Below are 6,000 nucleotides of genomic sequence, written 5' to 3' on the forward strand. Positions count from 1 at the left end.
TGTGTGTGTGTGTGTGTGTGTGTGCGTGTGTGTGTGTGTGTGTGTGTGTGTGTGTGTGTGTGTGTGTGTGTGTGCGTGCGTGCGTGCGTGTGTGTGCGTGCATGTGTGTGTGTGTTTGTTGGGTTCACAGAGCTGTAGTGGTGAGCTGAAGTGGTGAACACACACACACACACACACTCACACACACACACACACACACACTCACACACACACACACACACACACACACACACACTCACACACACACACACACACACACACACACACACACACACACTCACACACACACACACTCACACACACACACACACACACACACACACACACACACACACATCTGAGCTGCCTGTGGGATGGCTTTAAATAAGATCTCAGTGTACAGCTAAAAAACCTTATTTAAAAATTTTTAAAAGAAGGGAAAATAACCCTCAAGGTGAAAATATCACAACAAACACCTCTTTCCTTCCTCTCTTTCCTCCACTTATTCATCCTTTGCTTTTCCTTCATTCTCTTCCTCCTGTGTGAAACCATCCCTTTTTCTGTTGAATGAACGTACAGGAAGCCATTGGCACTGAAGCGACGGGACTTCCCCTGCACCTTTACCTCATTTATGTCTTTCATGTGAAATATGAATGGCCCATTATTACTGAGAAGATGAACTGTATTTTCTCCTCTAATGGCTCACACATTCCCAGGCCAGACCCCCAGACAGGTACTTAATTCCTACAGTATGTATATGGATTACACTGATATAGCCCAGAACAGGCCTGGACTTTGCAGCCCTGAAACCCTCAAATGGAAGGGCCTCCATTGCGGCTCAGATAAAAGGGCTGGACATCAGCGTGGCCCTCCATTCTGGCTCTGATTGATAGTGCCAGGCAGTAAGAGGCTGCCGTGAGACCGCGATGGACTGTTTCGTATTTAATGCCAGTGTGTGTGAGTTCGACTGTGAGGCCCAGTCAAGGCTTGGTGGTTTGGGGTGTCAGGGCAGGTTTGAAGTGACAGGGTTAAGACTGGAGTCAGCCATTACGCTCCTTGCTAAATCCCCTTTAAGCTGTAATGAGAAGCAGACACCCTCTGCCCCTCCCTCCTCTACAGTATCTACACCAGAGTCTGGGGAGTGATTACAGAAACAGACAAACATAGGGAGCACTGTACATGCCCTTCCACTCTCCCGCTCTCTCACTCTCTTTATACTGTATATACTGTATACTTTATCTCTCACTTTCTTTATACTGTATACTGTATACTTTATCTCTCACTTTCTTTATACTGAATACTGTATCTCTTTCTCTCTTTATACTGTATGTTGCTCTTTCTCCCTGTCTCGATCAGTATTTCTGACTTCTTCTTCTCTCCATCCCTGGCCCTCTCTCACTCTCTCCCTCTCTATCTCTCTCCCTCTCTATCTCTCTCTCTCTTTCTCTCTATCTCTCTCTCTCTCCCTCTCTATCTCTCTCTCTCTCTCTTTCTCTCTCTCTCTTTCTCTCTCTCTCTCTTCCCCTCTCTCTCTCTCTTTCTCTCTCTCTCTCTCTCTCTCTCTCTCTCCCCCTCTCTCTCTCTCTTTAGCTGCACATTGGGGACTCCATGTCACCTTATTTTTCATTTAGGAATTACTCAACTTTGTTCTCAAAGCTATAGAATAAAAATGCAAAAGTTAACCATGTCATATCTTAGCACTATTATATTTGATCTAATGTTACACAGAAGCCCCATGTGATATCGTCATGAAAATAGAAAGAGAATGATCATGTTTTCTTCAGGGGATTCCACTCATATTTTAGGTATCAGATTACAGTCCTCTAACAATCTTTTTTTCTTTTTTCCTCACCAACATTTTGTCAAACAATCCCCATGAGTTGCATGATTGACCATTTCATGACCATTTCATGGGTGTATACCACTTTTCCCCATTGACTTTGAATGGAAGAATAGCAAATCTCAGGTCTATGGATATATATTTCTGAAATTCCACAGTGAATATGTGTCTCATTGACGTTTTACAATAGAGGATGGTGTATAGTTTGATGTAGTGAAGGTTTGAGGAGTGTCAATTTAATAATTTCCTTTAGAAGTTGGAAAACGCATACTAGACCGGCCTGTAAATTCTCAATGCTAAATACTTCCAGCCTCTTCTTAGATCAGAATCAGAATCAAAATCAGAATCAGAATTACATGTTGTGTGTTTGGCATTTAGCAGACGCCTTATTCCAAAGCGAAATAGTGAATCATCAATCCACCAGTCGTAGCAGGAAGAGTAATCTAGCTCAGGCCCGGGGCCAGAATTAGTTTCTTTCTTTTATTACATCCAATGTACAGGTGTGACACAAGAGTAACATTCTTGGGCTTAGGTTCTTCAACATTGGCATTAAAGCAAGCTACAAAATCAACAATAATGGGGCGCTTAGGTGGTTAAGCACTGACCATGTAACCGCAGGGTCCCCGGTTCGATTCCGGCCGGGGACATATCCTGCATGTCATCCCTCCTCTCTCTCTCACCCATCCTTCCTGTCTAATTCTTCACTGTAACTGTCAATAAAAATGATAAATATGAGTGGGACTGCCCCACTCAGAAAAAATAACTTTAAAAAAAAATCAACAATAATAGAATAAAGTAAGATTATGCCATTTTAGCTGTATCTCTGAAATATAATTTTTTTAAAACATACCTATAGCTCTATCCAAACTCCCAAACCAATCAGAGATGAAACCCCCCCAATTATTCCCTTGTATCTGTTTGCTATAATGTAATGTTGTAATGTAAGTGTTGTTCAGGGGATATTTTCTGATATAAGTTGATATGCAAAGACAAATTTGAATTGTTAAATTCTGAAAAAACTGGAGTTTTCAGTTTCCCATTTACTGCCTTTGACTTCTGGTGTAAATGTAGCAGGTGAGATAGAGAGATCGTTACATAGAACCCCTATGTTCCATGGGAGCCCTAAAATTGGTTACATAAAGTATTTTACAGTCCTATCTCTCTTTCTCTCTCTCTCTCTCTCTCTCTCTCTCTCTCTCTCTCTCTCTCTTGCTCTCTCTCTCTATTATTTTCTTATTCCTTTTCTCTGGAATACAGCAGCATAAAGTGTTACACACAAAACATTACAAACATGTCATGTTTTTTGTCTGTGAGTAATGCATCCAGTGCTATTAGAATATAACATAGCTCAAGCTCATGGTTAGATGAGACCATGGGGAGGAACAGAGAGAATGGTGAATGGGAGTGTTAGTTCTCAGATCCCTCTCACTAGCAGCTCCAGGCACACAGGACTCAACTCCAGATGCTGGTTGGGTTGCCACATCCTGGCCGTACTCCCCCTGTAGCGTCACATTCACTCGTGTGCACGATCGGCGGTTAGACCGCGAATGGGAAACACCTGGGACAGAGACAAATAGCCAGAAGTAACTCACGTGATGATACTCTGGCAATGCAAATCCTTCATCCTTCATCATTATTGTTTCAAGGGACTAAACACTGTGCTATAGTGTACTGTAGGCCATCTCTATTTTTTTTTATTTAAAAAAAAAAACTGTATGCTTCTCTTTTTCTTTTTTCTTGTCTTAATAGGCTGGGCGTTTATGTTACTGTATGCATAGTTTATTCTATCAAGCTGTTTCAGTAGCTTTGGTTTATCCTAATACTCTATTAAGAATGCAGTGTTTGTTCATCCTCTTAATGTTTATGACTGCTGTTACAACACTCTATATCACTTTGCTTATAGTACAGCCGGTTTAGATGCCTTTTTAGATGCTCAAATCTCTACAATCGCCTCAGATCAATCCACCAACACTGCAATACTACTGTGTACCTGTACCTATCAATACTACTGGGTACCTGTACCTATCAACAGGTTATTTGGTTGCCTTGGTTTTCCTCCAGGGGGTATTTAGGCAGCACATTCCAGCAGAGTCCTGAGGTTCATTTCTCATTCACTGTTTGACAGCAGAAAGGGGCCAAAGTCAGCCACCTTATGTGTGAACTCTGTCTGTCTGCCGCGCGAGAAAACCAGCATTCTCCAGGGAAGAACGTCAGGATCGCCAGGATAGGATTACGTTACGGGATTAGTCCTGTGAATCTAAGGGACATGGTTGGGGTGGATTCCCTGTCTTCTCCCCTGTGGAGAGAGTCTGTCAGCACTCAGTCACTAATCCATAGTGGACACACACAGCCCAGGGCACACCTGTCCAGAGCCATTATCCATTATCTACATGATACTAATGGGCTGGATCATATGGAGCAACAGAGCTTGAAGGTGTGTGTGTGTGTGTGTGTGTGTGTGTGTGTGTATGTGTGTGTGTGTGTGTGTGTGTGTATGTGTGTGTGTGTGTGTGTATACTGCATATATAAAAGGGGTGGGGTGAACCTTAAAGGTCATAGGGGAAATGTTCTCTCCTTAGTTACTGTGGTCAAGACAAACAGCCCTACAGTATAATATACACACTGGGCTGGCTGGGAGAGATATACAAGACAGTGGTTTATAAGGGAACTGAGAGATTGACAGAGGCAGGATATGGGCTGAGAGAGAAGAAGACAAGAGGGCAAAGATATCGTAGGCGAGAGGTAAACTGAGAAGAGGTACGTATTTCACACCTGCATACCTCCATGGCAAAGCCTCTTGGTAAATTCTGGCCTTCCATGCATTTTTGACACTTAGTCAGTCATCGGGTTTCTCCTGCGGTCCGTTCAGAGTGAGGGATACTCACTCAGTGTGTGGAATGTCTTTATTACACTGTGCTACGTGACAGGAACACACTCCCTCTCTGCCAGATACACACCTGCCTGGATATGACCCAGAGCCCACAACAAAGGATCACATAACATCCCACGTAGCCAAAAACAACAACAACAACACATCTAGTAACATTTCCTCAAGGCGCACACAAAAAGTCCTGTCATTCCTCCCCTTACACTATGCAAACAATATAACACCCAATTGATTGTCATTTTTATGATAACACCTCCTCCACACTTGCAACATGTAATTATAGTGTCTCTCATTTGAAAGGAGGGAGAAGGAGAAGAGAAAGAGGGAGTGAGAGAAGACTGAGGTTGGAGGAGGGGGGTGGGGAGGGTGTGGGGAGGGTGTGGGGTGGTGAAGCGGGAGAGGGAAGAGGGGTAGAGAAGGTAGCAGGGCGGTATGTTAGTGCTGAGCACGGCAGACGGTTGAGACAGGGTTGAGAGCGTGAAGTGTACCAGGTTGAAGAGGGGGGGGGGGGGGGTGAGAGAGGTGAATAGAGACCATGGGGTTTGAGAGGGACCCTCTGAATGAAGATTTTACGGCAAAATACAACACTGTATCTCTCTCAGACCCGCTAGTGGGGTAAAGGTCGAGTACAATGCCAAACTGAAGAGGACTTAACATGAATGGCTCTATCTCCTCTTTTCTGTTTTTCCTCTCTCTCTCTCTCTCTCTCTCTCTCTCTCTCTCTCTCTCTCTCTCTCTCTCTCTCTCTCTTTTTCCCAATCCCTCTCTTTTTATTGGTGTATTCCCCATTCATCACTCTATATCTCTATATATAGATATAGAGATATGTCTTTATGTTTGTAAACTACCCTGACAGTATGTGTGACGACCCTGGCTGTGTAATGCGGGACAGTTTAGAATGACCACCCTGAGACTGTTTAACTTTAAACCAAACCACACGACCACAGATGAAAACATTTCCCTATCTAAACAGGGTTTAAATAAGCCTGAATCGCAGAGATTTTGTGTGTGAGGCTGAATGTACTAAATCAAATAAACAAACCTTTCCAGTCAACAGGCCAACAAAAACTTTTAACCGGGGCTACAAATCCAGAACTACTTTCATATAACCCAAAGACCTGCTCTAGTTTCCAGGAGTCATCATTAAATACTTATTACAGTAATCTAGCTCTCCACAGGACATTCAGTAGAACACTCACATTCTGTACCTGATTAGAGACTGTATAAATCAATGTTTTACTGCACTTGGACTGAACACAAACTAGGATGTGAATATCAATATGCTGAAAAGGAC

This window comes from Nansenia antarctica (assembly GCF_963989245.1).
Source record: "Nansenia antarctica genome assembly, chromosome: 7".
Lineage (NCBI taxonomy): Eukaryota > Metazoa > Chordata > Actinopteri > Argentiniformes > Microstomatidae > Nansenia > Nansenia antarctica.